We start from the raw sequence: 16,952 nt of genomic DNA, 5'->3' as shown, positions 1-16,952 counted from the left end.
TCTGGAGTTTAATACACGATAAGTAATGTAATGTATGTACACAGTGGCTGTACCAGCAGAATAGTGAGCGCTGCTCTGGAGTATAATACAGGATAAGTAATGTATGTACACAGTGACTGCACCAGCAGAATAGTGAGCGCAGCTCTGGAGTATAATACAGGATAAGTAATGTAATGTATGTACACAGTGGCTGTACCAGCAAAATAGTGAGCGCAGCTCTGGAGTATAATACAGGATAAGTAATGTAATGTATGTACACAGTGACTGCACCAGCAGAATAGTGAGCGCAGCTCTGGAGTATAATACAGGATAAGTAATGTAATGTATGTACACAGTGGCTGTACCAGCAGAATAGTGAGCGCAGCTCTGGAGTATAATACAGGATAAGTAATGTATGTACACAGTGACTGCACCAGCAGAATAGTGAGCGCAGCTCTGGAGTATAATACAGGATAAGTAATGTAATGTATGTACACAGTGACTGCACCAGCAGAATAGTGAGCGCAGCTCTGGAGTATAATACAGGATAAGTAATGTAATGTATGTACACAGTGACTGTACCAGCAGAATAGTGAGCGCAGCTGTGGAGTATAATATAGGATAAGTAATGTAATGTATGTACACAGTGACTGTACCAGCAGAATAGTGAGTGCAGCTCTGGAGTATAATACAGGATAAGTAATGTAATGTATGTACACAGTGACTGTACCAGCAGAATAGTGAGTGCAGCTCTGGAGTATAATACAGGATAAGTAATGTAATGTATGTACACAGTGGCTGTACCAGCAGAATAGTGAGCGCAGCTCTGGAGTATAATACAGGATAAGTAATGTAATGTATGTACACAGTGGCTGTACCAGCAGAATAGTGAGCGCAGCTCTGGAGTATAATACAGGATAAGTAATGTAATGTATGTACACAGTGACTGTACCAGCAGAATAGTGAGCGCAGCTCTGGAGTATAATACAGGATAAGTAATGTAATGTATGTACACAGTGACTGCACCAGCAGAATAGTGAGCGCAGCTCTGGAGTATAATACAGGATAAGTAATGTAATGTATGTACACAGTGACTGTACCAGCAGAATAGTGAGTGCAGCTCTGGAGTATAATACAGGATAAGTAATGTATGAACACAGTGACTGCACCAGCAGAATAGTGAGCGCAGCTCTGGAGTATAATACAGGATAAGTAATGTATGAACACAGTGACTGCACCAGCAGAATAGTGAGCGCAGCTCTGGAGTATAATACAGGATAAGTAATGTAATGTATGTACACAGTGACTGTACCAGCAGAATAGTGAGTGCAGCTCTGGAGTATAATACAGGATAAGTAATGTAATGTATGTACACAGTGGCTGTACCAGCAGAATAGTGAGCGCAGCTCTGGAGTATAATACAGGATAAGTAATGTAATGTATGTACACAGTGACTGTACCAGCAGAATAGTGAGCGCAGCTCTGGAGTATAATACAGGATAAGTAATGTAATGTATGTACACAGTGGCTGTACCAGCAGAATAGTGAGTGCAGCTCTGGAGTATAATACAGGATAAGTAATGTAATGTATGTACACAGTGGCTGTACCAGCAGAATAGTGAGTGCAGCTCTGGAGTATAATACAGGATAAGTAATGTAATGTATGTACACAGTGACTGTACCAGCAGACTAGTGAGCGCAGCTCTGGAGTATAATACAGGATAAGTAATGTAATGTACGTACACAGTGACTGTACCAGCAGACTAGTGAGCGCTGCTCTGGAGTATAATACAGGATAAGTAATGTAATGTATGTACACAGTGACTGTACCAGCAGAATAGTGAGCGCAGCTCTGGAGTATAATATAGGATAAGTAATGTAATGTATGTACAGTGACTGTACCAGCAGAATAGTGAGCGCAGCTCTGGAGTATAATACAGGATAAGTAATGTAATGTATGTACACAGTGACTGCACCAGCAGAATAGTGAGCGCAGCTCTGGAGTATAATACAGGATAAGTAATGTAATGTATGTACACAGTGACTGCACCAGCAGAATAGTGAGCGCAGCTCTGGAGTATAATACAGGATAAGTAATGTAATGTATGTACACAGTGACTGTACCAGCAGAATAGTGAGCGCAGCTTTGGAGTATAATACAGGATAAGTAATGTAATGTATGTACACAGTGACTGCACCAGCAGAATAGTGAGCGCAGCTCTGGAGTATAATACAGGATAAGTAATGTAATGTATGTACACAGTGACTGTACCAGCAGACTAGTGAGTGCTGCTCTGGAGTATAATACAGGATAAGTAATGTAATGTATGTACACAGTGACTGTACCAGCAGAATAGTGAGCGCAGCTCTGGAGTTTAATACACGATAAGTAATGTAATGTATGTACACAGTGGCTGTACCAGCAGAATAGTGAGCGCTGCTCTGGAGTATAATACAGGATAAGTAATGTAATGTATGTACACAGTGGCTGTACCAGCAGAATAGTGAGCGCAGCTCTGGAGTATAATACAGGATAAGTAATGTAATGTATGTACACAGTGGCTGTACCAGCAGAATAGTGAGCGCAGCTCTGGAGTATAATACAGGATAAGTAATGTAATGTATGTACACAGTGGCTGTACCAGCAGAATAGTGAGCGCAGCTCTGGAGTATAATACAGGATAAGTAATGTATGTACACAGTGACTGCACCAGCAGAATAGTGAGCGCAGCTCTGGAGTATAATACAGGATAAGTAATGTAATGTATGTACACAGTGACTGCACCAGCAGAATAGTGAGCGCAGCTCTGGAGTATAATACAGGATAAGTAATGTAATGTATGTACACAGTGACTGTACCAGCAGAATAGTGAGCGCAGCTCTGGAGTATAATATAGGATAAGTAATGTAATGTATGTACACAGTGACTGTACCAGCAGAATAGTGAGTGCAGCTCTGGAGTATAATACAGGATAAGTAATGTAATGTATGTACACAGTGGCTGTACCAGTAGAATAGTGAGCGCAGCTCTGGAGTATAATACAGGATAAGTAATGTATGTACACAGTGACTGCACCAGCAGAATAGTGAGCGCAGCTCTGGAGTATAATACAGGATAAGTAATGTAATGTATGTACACAGTGGCTGTACCAGCAGAATAGTGAGTGCAGCTCTGGAGTATAATACAGGATAAGTAATGTAATGTATGTACACAGTGGCTGTACCAGCAGAATAGTGAGTGCAGCTCTGGAGTATAATACAGGATAAGTAATGTAATGTATCTACACAGTGACTGTACCAGCAGAATAGTGAGCGCAGCTCTGGAGTATAATACAGGATAAGTAATGTAATGTATGTACACAGTGACTGTACCAGCAGACTAGTGAGCGCAGCTCTGGAGTATAATACAGGATAAGTAATGTAATGTACGTACACAGTGACTGTACCAGCAGACTAGTGAGCGCTGCTCTGGAGTATAATACAGGATAAGTAATGTAATGTATGTACACAGTGACTGTACCAGCAGAATAGTGAGCGCAGCTCTGGAGTATAATATATGATAAGTAATGTAATGTATGTACAGTGACTGTACCAGCAGAATAGTGAGCGCAGCTCTGGAGTATAATACAGGATAAGTAATGTAATGTATGTACACAGTGACTGCACCAGCAGAATAGTGAGCGCAGCTCTGGAGTATAAAACAGGATAAGTAATGTAATGTATGTACACAGTGACTGCACCAGCAGAATAGTGAGCGCAGGTCTGGAGTATAATACAGGATAAGTAATGTAATGTATGTACACAGTGACTGCACCAGCAGAATAGTGAGCGCAGCTCTGGAGTATAATACAGGATAAGTAATGTAATGTATGTACACAGTGACTGCACCAGCAGAATAGTGAGCGCAGCTCTGGAGTATAATACAGGATAAGTAATGTAATGTATGTACACAGTGACTGCACCAGCAGAATAGTGAGCGCAGCTCTGGAGTATAATACAGGATAAGTAATGTAATGTATGTACACAGTGACTGCACCAGCAGAATAGTGAGCGCAGCTCTGGGGTATAATACAGGATAAGTAATGTATGTACACAGTGACTGTACCAGCAGAATAGTGAGCGCAGCTCTGGAGTATAATACAGGATAAGTAATGTATGTACACAGTGACTGTACCAGCAGAATAGTGAGCGCAGCTCTGGAGTATAATACAGGATAAGTAATGTAATGTATGTACACAGTGACTGCACCAGCAGAATAGTGAGCGCTGCTCTGGAGTATAATACAGGATAAGTAATGTAATGTATGCACACAGTGACTGTACCAGCAGAATAGTGAGCGCAGCTCTGGAGTTTAATACACGATAAGTAATGTAATGTATGTACACAGTGGCTGTACCAGCAGAATAGTGAGCGCTGCTCTGGAGTATAATACAGGATAAGTAATGTATGTACACAGTGACTGCACCAGCAGAATAGTGAGCGCAGCTCTGGAGTATAATACAGGATAAGTAATGTAATGTATGTACACAGTGGCTGTACCAGCAGAATAGTGAGCGCAGCTCTGGAGTATAATACAGGATAAGTAATGTATGTACACAGTGACTGCACCAGCAGAATAGTGAGCGCAGCTCTGGAGTATAATACAGGATAAGTAATGTAATGTATGTACACAGTGGCTGTACCAGCAGAATAGTGAGTGCAGCTCTGGAGTATAATACAGGATAAGTAATGTAATGTATGTACACAGTGGCTGTACCAGCAGAATAGTGAGTGCAGCCCTGGAGTATAATACAGGATAAGTAATGTAATGTATGTACACAGTGACTGTACCAGCAGAATAGTGAGCGCAGCTCTGGAGTATAATACAGGATAAGTAATGTAATGTATGTACACAGTGACTGTACCAGCAGACTAGTGAGCGCAGCTCTGGAGTATAATACAGGATAAGTAATGTAATGTACGTACACAGTGACTGTACCAGCAGACTAGTGAGCGCTGCTCTGGAGTATAATACAGGATAAGTAATGTAATGTATGTACACAGTGACTGTACCAGCAGAATAGTGAGCGCAGCTCTGGAGTATAATATAGGATAAGTAATGTAATGTATGTACAGTGACTGTACCAGCAGAATAGTGAGCGCAGCTCTGGAGTATAATACAGGATAAGTAATGTAATGTATGTACACAGTGACTGCACCAGCAGAATAGTGAGCGCAGCTCTGGAGTATAATACAGGATAAGTAATGTAATGTATGTACACAGTGACTGCACCAGCAGAATAGTGAGCGCAGCTCTGGAGTATAATACAGGATAAGTAATGTAATGTATGTACACAGTGACTGCACCAGCAGAATAGTGAGCGCAGCTCTGGAGTATAATACAGGATAAGTAATGTAATGTATGTACACAGTGACTGTACCAGCAGACTAGTGAGTGCTGCTCTGGAGTATAATACAGGATAAGTAATGTAATGTATGTACACAGTGACTGTACCAGCAGAATAGTGAGCACAGCTCTGGAGTTTAATACACGATAAGTAATGTAATGTATGTACACAGTGGCTGTACCAGCAGAATAGTGAGCGCTGCTCTGGAGTATAATACAGGATAAGTAATGTATGTACACAGTGACTGCACCAGCAGAATAGTGAGCGCAGCTCTGGAGTATAATACAGGATAAGTAATGTAATGTATGTACACAGTGGCTGTACCAGCAAAATAGTGAGCGCAGCTCTGGAGTATAATACAGGATAAGTAATGTAATGTATGTACACAGTGACTGCACCAGCAGAATAGTGAGCGCAGCTCTGGAGTATAATACAGGATAAGTAATGTAATGTATGTACACAGTGGCTGTACCAGCAGAATAGTGAGCGCAGCTCTGGAGTATAATACAGGATAAGTAATGTATGTACACAGTGACTGCACCAGCAGAATAGTGAGCGCAGCTCTGGAGTATAATACAGGATAAGTAATGTAATGTATGTACACAGTGACTGCACCAGCAGAATAGTGAGCGCAGCTCTGGAGTATAATACAGGATAAGTAATGTAATGTATGTACACAGTGACTGTACCAGCAGAATAGTGAGCGCAGCTGTGGAGTATAATATAGGATAAGTAATGTAATGTATGTACACAGTGACTGTACCAGCAGAATAGTGAGTGCAGCTCTGGAGTATAATACAGGATAAGTAATGTAATGTATGTACACAGTGGCTGTACCAGCAGAATAGTGAGCGCAGCTCTGGAGTATAATACAGGATAAGTAATGTAATGTATGTACACAGTGGCTGTACCAGCAGAATAGTGAGCGCAGCTCTGGAGTATAATACAGGATAAGTAATGTAATGTATGTACACAGTGACTGCACCAGCAGAATAGTGAGCGCAGCTCTGGAGTATAATACAGGATAAGTAATGTAATGTATGTACACAGTGACTGTACCAGCAGAATAGTGAGTGCAGCTCTGGAGTATAATACAGGATAAGTAATGTATGAACACAGTGACTGCACCAGCAGAATAGTGAGCGCAGCTCTGGAGTATAATACAGGATAAGTAATGTATGAACACAGTGACTGCACCAGCAGAATAGTGAGCGCAGCTCTGGAGTATAATACAGGATAAGTAATGTAATGTATGTACACAGTGACTGTACCAGCAGAATAGTGAGTGCAGCTCTGGAGTATAATACAGGATAAGTAATGTAATGTATGTACACAGTGGCTGTACCAGCAGAATAGTGAGCGCAGCTCTGGAGTATAATACAGGATAAGTAATGTAATGTATGTACACAGTGACTGTACCAGCAGAATAGTGAGCGCAGCTCTGGAGTATAATACAGGATAAGTAATGTAATGTATGTACACAGTGGCTGTACCAGCAGAATAGTGAGTGCAGCTCTGGAGTATAATACAGGATAAGTAATGTAATGTATGTACACAGTGGCTGTACCAGCAGAATAGTGAGTGCAGCTCTGGAGTATAATACAGGATAAGTAATGTAATGTATGTACACAGTGACTGTACCAGCAGACTAGTGAGCGCAGCTCTGGAGTATAATACAGGATAAGTAATGTAATGTACGTACACAGTGACTGTACCAGCAGACTAGTGAGCGCTGCTCTGGAGTATAATACAGGATAAGTAATGTAATGTATGTACACAGTGACTGTACCAGCAGAATAGTGAGCGCAGCTCTAGAGTATAATATAGGATAAGTAATGTAATGTATGTACAGTGACTGTACCAGCAGAATAGTGAGCGCAGCTCTGGAGTATAATACAGGATAAGTAATGTAATGTATGTACACAGTGACTGCACCAGCAGAATAGTGAGCGCAGCTCTGGAGTATAATACAGGATAAGTAATGTAATGTATGTACACAGTGACTGCACCAGCAGAATAGTGAGCGCAGCTCTGGAGTATAATACAGGATAAGTAATGTAATGTATGTACACAGTGACTGTACCAGCAGAATAGTGAGCGCAGCTTTGGAGTATAATACAGGATAAGTAATGTAATGTATGTACACAGTGACTGCACCAGCAGAATAGTGAGCGCAGCTCTGGAGTATAATACAGGATAAGTAATGTAATGTATGTACACAGTGGCTGTACCAGCAGAATAGTGAGCGCAGCTCTGGAGTATAATACAGGATAAGTAATGTATGTACACAGTGACTGCACCAGCAGAATAGTGAGCGCAGCTCTGGAGTATAATACAGGATAAGTAATGTAATGTATGTACACAGTGGCTGTACCAGCAGAATAGTGAGTGCAGCTCTGGAGTATAATACAGGATAAGTAATGTAATGTATGTACACAGTGGCTGTACCAGCAGAATAGTGAGTGCAGCTCTGGAGTATAATACAGGATAAGTAATGTAATGTATCTACACAGTGACTGTACCAGCAGAATAGTGAGCGCAGCTCTGGAGTATAATACAGGATAAGTAATGTAATGTATGTACACAGTGACTGTACCAGCAGACTAGTGAGCGCAGCTCTGGAGTATAATACAGGATAAGTAATGTAATGTACGTACACAGTGACTGTACCAGCAGACTAGTGAGCGCTGCTCTGGAGTATAATACAGGATAAGTAATGTAATGTATGTACACAGTGACTGTACCAGCAGAATAGTGAGCGCAGCTCTGGAGTATAATATATGATAAGTAATGTAATGTATGTACAGTGACTGTACCAGCAGAATAGTGAGCGCAGCTCTGGAGTATAATACAGGATAAGTAATGTAATGTATGTACACAGTGACTGCACCAGCAGAATAGTGAGCGCAGCTCTGGAGTATAATACAGGATAAGTAATGTAATGTATGTACACAGTGACTGCACCAGCAGAATAGTGAGCGCAGCTCTGGAGTATAATACAGGATAAGTAATGTAATGTATGTACACAGTGACTGCACCAGCAGAATAGTGAGCGCAGCTCTGGAGTATAATACAGGATAAGTAATGTAATGTATGTACACAGTGACTGCACCAGCAGAATAGTGAGCGCAGCTCTGGAGTATAATACAGGATAAGTAATGTAATGTATGTACACAGTGACTGCACCAGCAGAATAGTGAGCGCAGCTCTGGAGTATAATACAGGATAAGTAATGTAATGTATGTACACAGTGACTGCACCAGCAGAATAGTGAGCGCTGCTCTGGAGTATAATACAGGATAAGTAATGTAATGTATGTACACAGTGACTGTACCAGCAGAATAGTGAGCGCAGCTCTGGAGTATAATACAGGATAAGTAATGTATGTACACAGTGACTGTACCAGCAGAATAGTGAGCGCAGCTCTGGAGTATAATACAGGATAAGTAATGTAATGTATGTACACAGTGACTGCACCAGCAGAATAGTGAGCGCTGCTCTGGAGTATAATACAGGATAAGTAATGTAATGTATGTACACAGTGACTGTACCAGCAGAATAGTGAGCGCAGCTCTGGAGTTTAATACACGATAAGTAATGTAATGTATGTACACAGTGGCTGTACCAGCAGAATAGTGAGTGCAGCTCTGGAGTATAATACAGGATAAGTAATGTATGTACACAGTGACTGCACCAGCAGAATAGTGAGCGCAGCTCTGGAGTATAATACAGGATAAGTAATGTAATGTATGTACACAGTGGCTGTACCAGCAGAATAGTGAGCGCAGCTCTGGAGTATAATACAGGATAAGTAATGTATGTACACAGTGACTGCACCAGCAGAATAGTGAGCGCAGCTCTGGAGTATAATACAGGATAAGTAATGTAATGTATGTACACAGTGGCTGTACCAGCAGAATAGTGAGTGCAGCTCTGGAGTATAATACAGGATAAGTAATGTAATGTATGTACACAGTGGCTGTACCAGCAGAATAGTGAGTGCAGCTCTGGAGTATAATACAGGATAAGTAATGTAATGTATGTACACAGTGACTGTACCAGCAGAATAGTGAGCGCAGCTCTGGAGTATAATACAGGATAAGTAATGTAATGTATGTACACAGTGACTGTACCAGCAGACTAGTGAGCGCAGCTCTGGAGTATAATACAGGATAAGTAATGTAATGTACGTACACAGTGACTGTACCAGCAGACTAGTGAGCGCTGCTCTGGAGTATAATACAGGATAAGTAATGTAATGTATGTACACAGTGACTGTACCAGCAGAATAGTGAGCGCAGCTTTGGAGTATAATATAGGATAAGTAATGTAATGTATGTACAGTGACTGTACCAGCAGAATAGTGAGCGCAGCTCTGGAGTATAATACAGGATAAGTAATGTAATGTATGTACACAGTGACTGCACCAGCAGAATAGTGAGCGCAGCTCTGGAGTATAATACAGGATAAGTAATGTAATGTATGTACACAGTGACTGCACCAGCAGAATAGTGAGCGCAGCTCTGGAGTATAATACAGGATAAGTAATGTAATGTATGTACACAGTGACTGCACCAGCAGAATAGTGAGCGCAGCTCTGGAGTATAATACAGGATAAGTAATGTAATGTATGTACACAGTGACTGCACCAGCAGAATAGTGAGCGCAGCTCTGGAGTATAATACAGGATAAGTAATGTAATGTATGTACACAGTGACTGTACCAGCAGACTAGTGAGTGCTGCTCTGGAGTATAATACAGGATAAGTAATGTAATGTATGTACACAGTGACTGTACCAGCAGAATAGTGAGCGCAGCTCTGGAGTTTAATACACGATAAGTAATGTAATGTATGTACACAGTGGCTGTACCAGCAGAATAGTGAGCGCTGCTCTGGAGTATAATACAGGATAAGTAATGTATGTACACAGTGACTGCACCAGCAGAATAGTGAGCGCAGCTCTGGAGTATAATACAGGATAAGTAATGTAATGTATGTACACAGTGGCTGTACCAGCAAAATAGTGAGCGCAGCTCTGGAGTATAATACAGGATAAGTAATGTAATGTATGTACACAGTGACTGCACCAGCAGAATAGTGAGCGCAGCTCTGGAGTATAATACAGGATAAGTAATGTAATGTATGTACACAGTGGCTGTACCAGCAGAATAGTGAGCGCAGCTCTGGAGTATAATACAGGATAAGTAATGTATGTACACAGTGACTGCACCAGCAGAATAGTGAGCGCAGCTCTGGAGTATAATACAGGATAAGTAATGTAATGTATGTACACAGTGACTGCACCAGCAGAATAGTGAGCGCAGCTCTGGAGTATAATACAGGATAAGTAATGTAATGTATGTACACAGTGACTGTACCAGCAGAATAGTGAGCGCAGCTGTGGAGTATAATATAGGATAAGTAATGTAATGTATGTACACAGTGACTGTACCAGCAGAATAGTGAGTGCAGCTCTGGAGTATAATACAGGATAAGTAATGTAATGTATGTACACAGTGGCTGTACCAGCAGAATAGTGAGCGCAGCTCTGGAGTATAATACAGGATAAGTAATGTAATGTATGTACACAGTGGCTGTACCAGCAGAATAGTGAGCGCAGCTCTGGAGTATAATACAGGATAAGTAATGTAATGTATGTACACAGTGACTGTACCAGCAGAATAGTGAGCGCAGCTCTGGAGTATAATACAGGATAAGTAATGTAATGTATGTACACAGTGACTGCACCAGCAGAATAGTGAGCGCAGCTCTGGAGTATAATACAGGATAAGTAATGTAATGTATGTACACAGTGACTGTACCAGCAGAATAGTGAGTGCAGCTCTGGAGTATAATACAGGATAAGTAATGTATGAACACAGTGACTGCACCAGCAGAATAGTGAGCGCAGCTCTGGAGTATAATACAGGATAAGTAATGTATGAACACAGTGACTGCACCAGCAGAATAGTGAGCGCAGCTCTGGAGTATAATACAGGATAAGTAATGTAATGTATGTACACAGTGACTGTACCAGCAGAATAGTGAGTGCAGCTCTGGAGTATAATACAGGATAAGTAATGTAATGTATGTACACAGTGGCTGTACCAGCAGAATAGTGAGCGCAGCTCTGGAGTATAATACAGGATAAGTAATGTAATGTATGTACACAGTGACTGTACCAGCAGAATAGTGAGCGCAGCTCTGGAGTATAATACAGGATAAGTAATGTAATGTATGTACACAGTGGCTGTACCAGCAGAATAGTGAGTGCAGCTCTGGAGTATAATACAGGATAAGTAATGTAATGTATGTACACAGTGGCTGTACCAGCAGAATAGTGAGTGCAGCTCTGGAGTATAATACAGGATAAGTAATGTAATGTATGTACACAGTGACTGTACCAGCAGACTAGTGAGCGCAGCTCTGGAGTATAATACAGGATAAGTAATGTAATGTACGTACACAGTGACTGTACCAGCAGACTAGTGAGCGCTGCTCTGGAGTATAATACAGGATAAGTAATGTAATGTATGTACACAGTGACTGTACCAGCAGAATAGTGAGCGCAGCTCTGGAGTATAATATAGGATAAGTAATGTAATGTATGTACAGTGACTGTACCAGCAGAATAGTGAGCGCAGCTCTGGAGTATAATACAGGATAAGTAATGTAATGTATGTACACAGTGACTGCACCAGCAGAATAGTGAGCGCAGCTCTGGAGTATAATACAGGATAAGTAATGTAATGTATGTACACAGTGACTGCACCAGCAGAATAGTGAGCGCAGCTCTGGAGTATAATACAGGATAAGTAATGTAATGTATGTACACAGTGACTGTACCAGCAGAATAGTGAGCACAGCTTTGGAGTATAATACAGGATAAGTAATGTAATGTATGTACACAGTGACTGCACCAGCAGAATAGTGAGCGCAGCTCTGGAGTATAATACAGGATAAGTAATGTAATGTATGTACACAGTGACTGTACCAGCAGACTAGTGAGTGCTGCTCTGGAGTATAATACAGGATAAGTAATGTAATGTATGTACACAGTGACTGTACCAGCAGAATAGTGAGCGCAGCTCTGGAGTTTAATACACGATAAGTAATGTAATGTATGTACACAGTGGCTGTACCAGCAGAATAGTGAGCGCTGCTCTGGAGTATAATACAGGATAAGTAATGTATGTACACAGTGACTGCACCAGCAGAATAGTGAGCGCAGCTCTGGAGTATAATACAGGATAAGTAATGTAATGTATGTACACAGTGGCTGTACCAGCAGAATAGTGAGCGCAGCTCTGGAGTATAATACAGGATAAGTAATGTAATGTATGTACACAGTGGCTGTACCAGCAGAATAGTGAGCGCAGCTCTGGAGTATAATACAGGATAAGTAATGTATGTACACAGTGACTGCACCAGCAGAATAGTGAGCGCAGCTCTGGAGTATAATACAGGATAAGTAATGTAATGTATGTACACAGTGACTGCACCAGCAGAATAGTGAGCGCAGCTCTGGAGTGTAATACAGGATAAGTAATGTAATGTATGTACACAGTGACTGTACCAGCAGAATAGTGAGCGCAGCTCTGGAGTATAATATAGGATAAGTAATGTAATGTATGTACACAGTGACTGTACCAGCAGAATAGTGAGTGCAGCTCTGGAGTATAATACAGGATAAGTAATGTAATGTATGTACACAGTGGCTGTACCAGCAGAATAGTGAGCGCAGCTCTGGAGTATAATACAGGATAAGTAATGTATGTACACAGTGACTGCACCAGCAGAATAGTGAGCGCAGCTCTGGAGTATAATACAGGATAAGTAATGTAATGTATCTACACAGTGACTGTACCAGCAGAATAGTGAGCGCAGCTCTGGAGTATAATACAGGATAAGTAATGTAATGTATGTACACAGTGACTGTACCAGCAGACTAGTGAGCGCAGCTCTGGAGTATAATACAGGATAAGTAATGTAATGTACGTACACAGTGACTGTACCAGCAGACTAGTGAGCGCTGCTCTGGAGTATAATACAGGATAAGTGATGTAATGTATGTACACAGTGACTGTACCAGCAGAATAGTGAGCGCAGCTCTGGAGTATAATATATGATAAGTAATGTAATGTATGTACAGTGACTGTACCAGCAGAATAGTGAGCGCAGCTCTGGAGTATAATACAGGATAAGTAATGTAATGTATGTACACAGTGACTGCACCAGCAGAATAGTGAGCGCAGCTCTGGAGTATAATACAGGATAAGTAATGTAATGTATGTACACAGTGACTGCACCAGCAGAATAGTGAGCGCAGCTCTGGAGTATAATACAGGATAAGTAATGTAATGTATGTACACAGTGACTGCACCAGCAGAATAGTGAGCGCAGCTCTGGAGTATAATACAGGATAAGTAATGTAATGTATGTACACAGTGACTGCACCAGCAGAATAGTGAGCGCAGCTCTGGAGTATAATACAGGATAAGTAATGTAATGTATGTACACAGTGACTGTACCAGCAGACTAGTGAGTGCTGCTCTGGAGTATAATACAGGATAAGTAATGTAATGTATGTACACAGTGACTGTACCAGCAGAATAGTGAGCGCAGCTCTGGAGTTTAATACACGATAAGTAATGTAATGTATGTACACAGTGGCTGTACCAGCAGAATAGTGAGCGCTGCTCTGGAGTATAATACAGGATAAGTAATGTATGTACACAGTGACTGCACCAGCAGAATAGTGAGCGCAGCTCTGGAGTATAATACAGGATAAGTAATGTAATGTATGTACACAGTGGCTGTACCAGCAGAATAGTGAGCGCAGCTCTGGAGTATAATACAGGATAAGTAATGTAATGTATGTACACAGTGGCTGTACCAGCAGAATAGTGAGCGCAGCTCTGGAGTATAATACAGGATAAGTAATGTATGTACACAGTGACTGCACCAGCAGAATAGTGAGCGCAGCTCTGGAGTATAATACAGGATAAGTAATGTAATGTATGTACACAGTGACTGCACCAGCAGAATAGTGAGCGCAGCTCTGGAGTATAATACAGGATAAGTAATGTAATGTATGTACACAGTGACTGTACCAGCAGAATAGTGAGCGCAGCTCTGGAGTATAATATAGGATAAGTAATGTAATGTATGTACACAGTGACTGTACCAGCAGAATAGTGAGTGCAGCTCTGGAGTATAATACAGGATAAGTAATGTAATGTATGTACACAGTGGCTGTACCAGCAGAATAGTGAGCGCAGCTCTGGAGTATAATACAGGATAAGTAATGTATTAACACAGTGACTGCACCAGCAGAATAGTGAGCGCAGCTCTGGAGTATAATACAGGATAAGTAATGTAATGTATGTACACAGTGACTGTACCAGCAGAATAGTGAGTGCAGCTCTGGAGTATAATACAGGATAAGTAATGTAATGTATGTACACAGTGGCTGTACCAGCAGAATAGTGAGCGCAGCTCTGGAGTATAATACAGGATAAGTAATGTATGTACACAGTGACTGCACCAGCAGAATAGTGAGCGCAGCTCTGGAGTATAATACAGGATAAGTAATGTAATGTATGTACACAGTGGCTGTACCAGCAGAATAGTGAGTGCAGCTCTGGAGTATAATACAGGATAAGTAATGTAATGTATGTACACAGTGGCTGTACCAGCAGAATAGTGAGTGCAGCTCTGGAGTATAATACAGGATAAGTAATGTAATGTATGTACACAGTGACTGTACCAGCAGAATAGTGAGCGCAGCTCTGGAGTATAATACAGGATAAGTAATGTAATGTATGTACACAGTGACTGTACCAGCAGACTAGTGAGCGCAGCTCTGGAGTATAATACAGGATAAGTAATGTAATGTACGTACACAGTGACTGTACCAGCAGACTAGTGAGCGCTGCTCTGGAGTATAATACAGGATAAGTAATGTAATGTATGTACACAGTGACTGTACCAGCAGAATAGTGAGCGCAGCTCTGGAGTATAATATAGGATAAGTAATGTAATGTATGTACAGTGACTGTACCAGCAGAATAGTGAGCGCAGCTCTGGAGTATAATACAGGATAAGTAATGTAATGTATGTACACAGTGACTGCACCAGCAGAATAGTGAGCGCAGCTCTGGAGTATAATACAGGATAAGTAATGTAATGTATGTACACAGTGACTGCACCAGCAGAATAGTGAGCGCAGCTCTGGAGTATAATACAGGATAAGTAATGTAATGTATGTACACAGTGACTGCACCAGCAGAATAGTGAGCGCAGCTCTGGAGTATAATACAGGATAAGTAATGTAATGTATGTACACAGTGACTGCACCAGCAGAATAGTGAGCGCAGCTCTGGAGTATAATACAGGATAAGTAATGTAATGTATGTACACAGTGACTGTACCAGCAGAATAGTGAGCGCAGCTCTGGAGTATAATACAGGATAAGTAATGTATGTACACAGTGACTGCACCAGCAGAATAGTGAGCGCTGCTCTGGAGTATAATACAGGATAAGTAATGTAATGTATGTACACAGTGACTGTACCAGCAGAATAGTGAGCGCAGCTCTGGAGTTTAATACACGATAAGTAATGTAATGTATGTACACAGTGGCTGTACCAGCAGAATAGTGAGCGCAGCTCTGGAGTATAATACAGGATAAGTAATGTATGTACACAGTGACTGCACCAGCAGAATAGTGAGCGCAGCTCTGGAGTATAATACAGGATAAGTAATGTAATGTATGTACACAGTGGCTGTACCAGCAGAATAGTGAGCGCAGCTCTGGAGTATAATACAGGATAAGTAATGTAATGTATGTACACAGTGGCTGTACCAGCAGAATAGTGAGCGCAGCTCTGGAGTATAATACAGGATAAGTAATGTATGTACACAGTGACTGCACCAGCAGAATAGTGAGCGCAGCTCTGGAGTATAATACAGGATAAGTAATGTAATGTATGTACACAGTGACTGCACCAGCAGAATAGTGAGCGCAGCTCTGGAGTATAATACAGGATAAGTAATGTAATGTATGTACACAGTGACTGTACCAGCAGAATAGTGAGCGCAGCTCTGGAGTATAATATAGGATAAGTAATGTAATGTATGTACACAGTGACTGTACCAGCAGAATAGTGAGTGCAGCTCTGGAGTATAATACAGGATAAGTAATGTAATGTATGTACACAGTGACTGCACCAGCAGAATAGTGAGCGCAGCTCTGGAGTATAATACAGGATAAGTAATGTAATGTATGTACACAGTGACTGTACCAGCAGAATAGTGAGTGCAGCTCTGGAGTATAATACAGGATAAGTAATGTAATGTATGTACACAGTGGCTGTACCAGCAGAATAGTGAGCGCAGCTCTGGAGTATAATACAGGATAAGTAATGTATGTACACAGTGACTGCACCAGCAGAATATTGAGTGCAGCTCTGGAGTATAATACAGGATAAGTAATGTAATGTATGTACACAGTGGCTGTACCAGCAGAATAGTGAGTGCAGCTCTGGAGTATAATACAGGATAAGTAATGTAATGTATGTACA

This window comes from Leptodactylus fuscus, chromosome 5, assembly GCF_031893055.1.
Source record: "Leptodactylus fuscus isolate aLepFus1 chromosome 5, aLepFus1.hap2, whole genome shotgun sequence".
NCBI classification, from domain to species: domain Eukaryota; kingdom Metazoa; phylum Chordata; class Amphibia; order Anura; family Leptodactylidae; genus Leptodactylus; species Leptodactylus fuscus.
Note: the sequence above shows the minus strand (reverse complement) of the source record.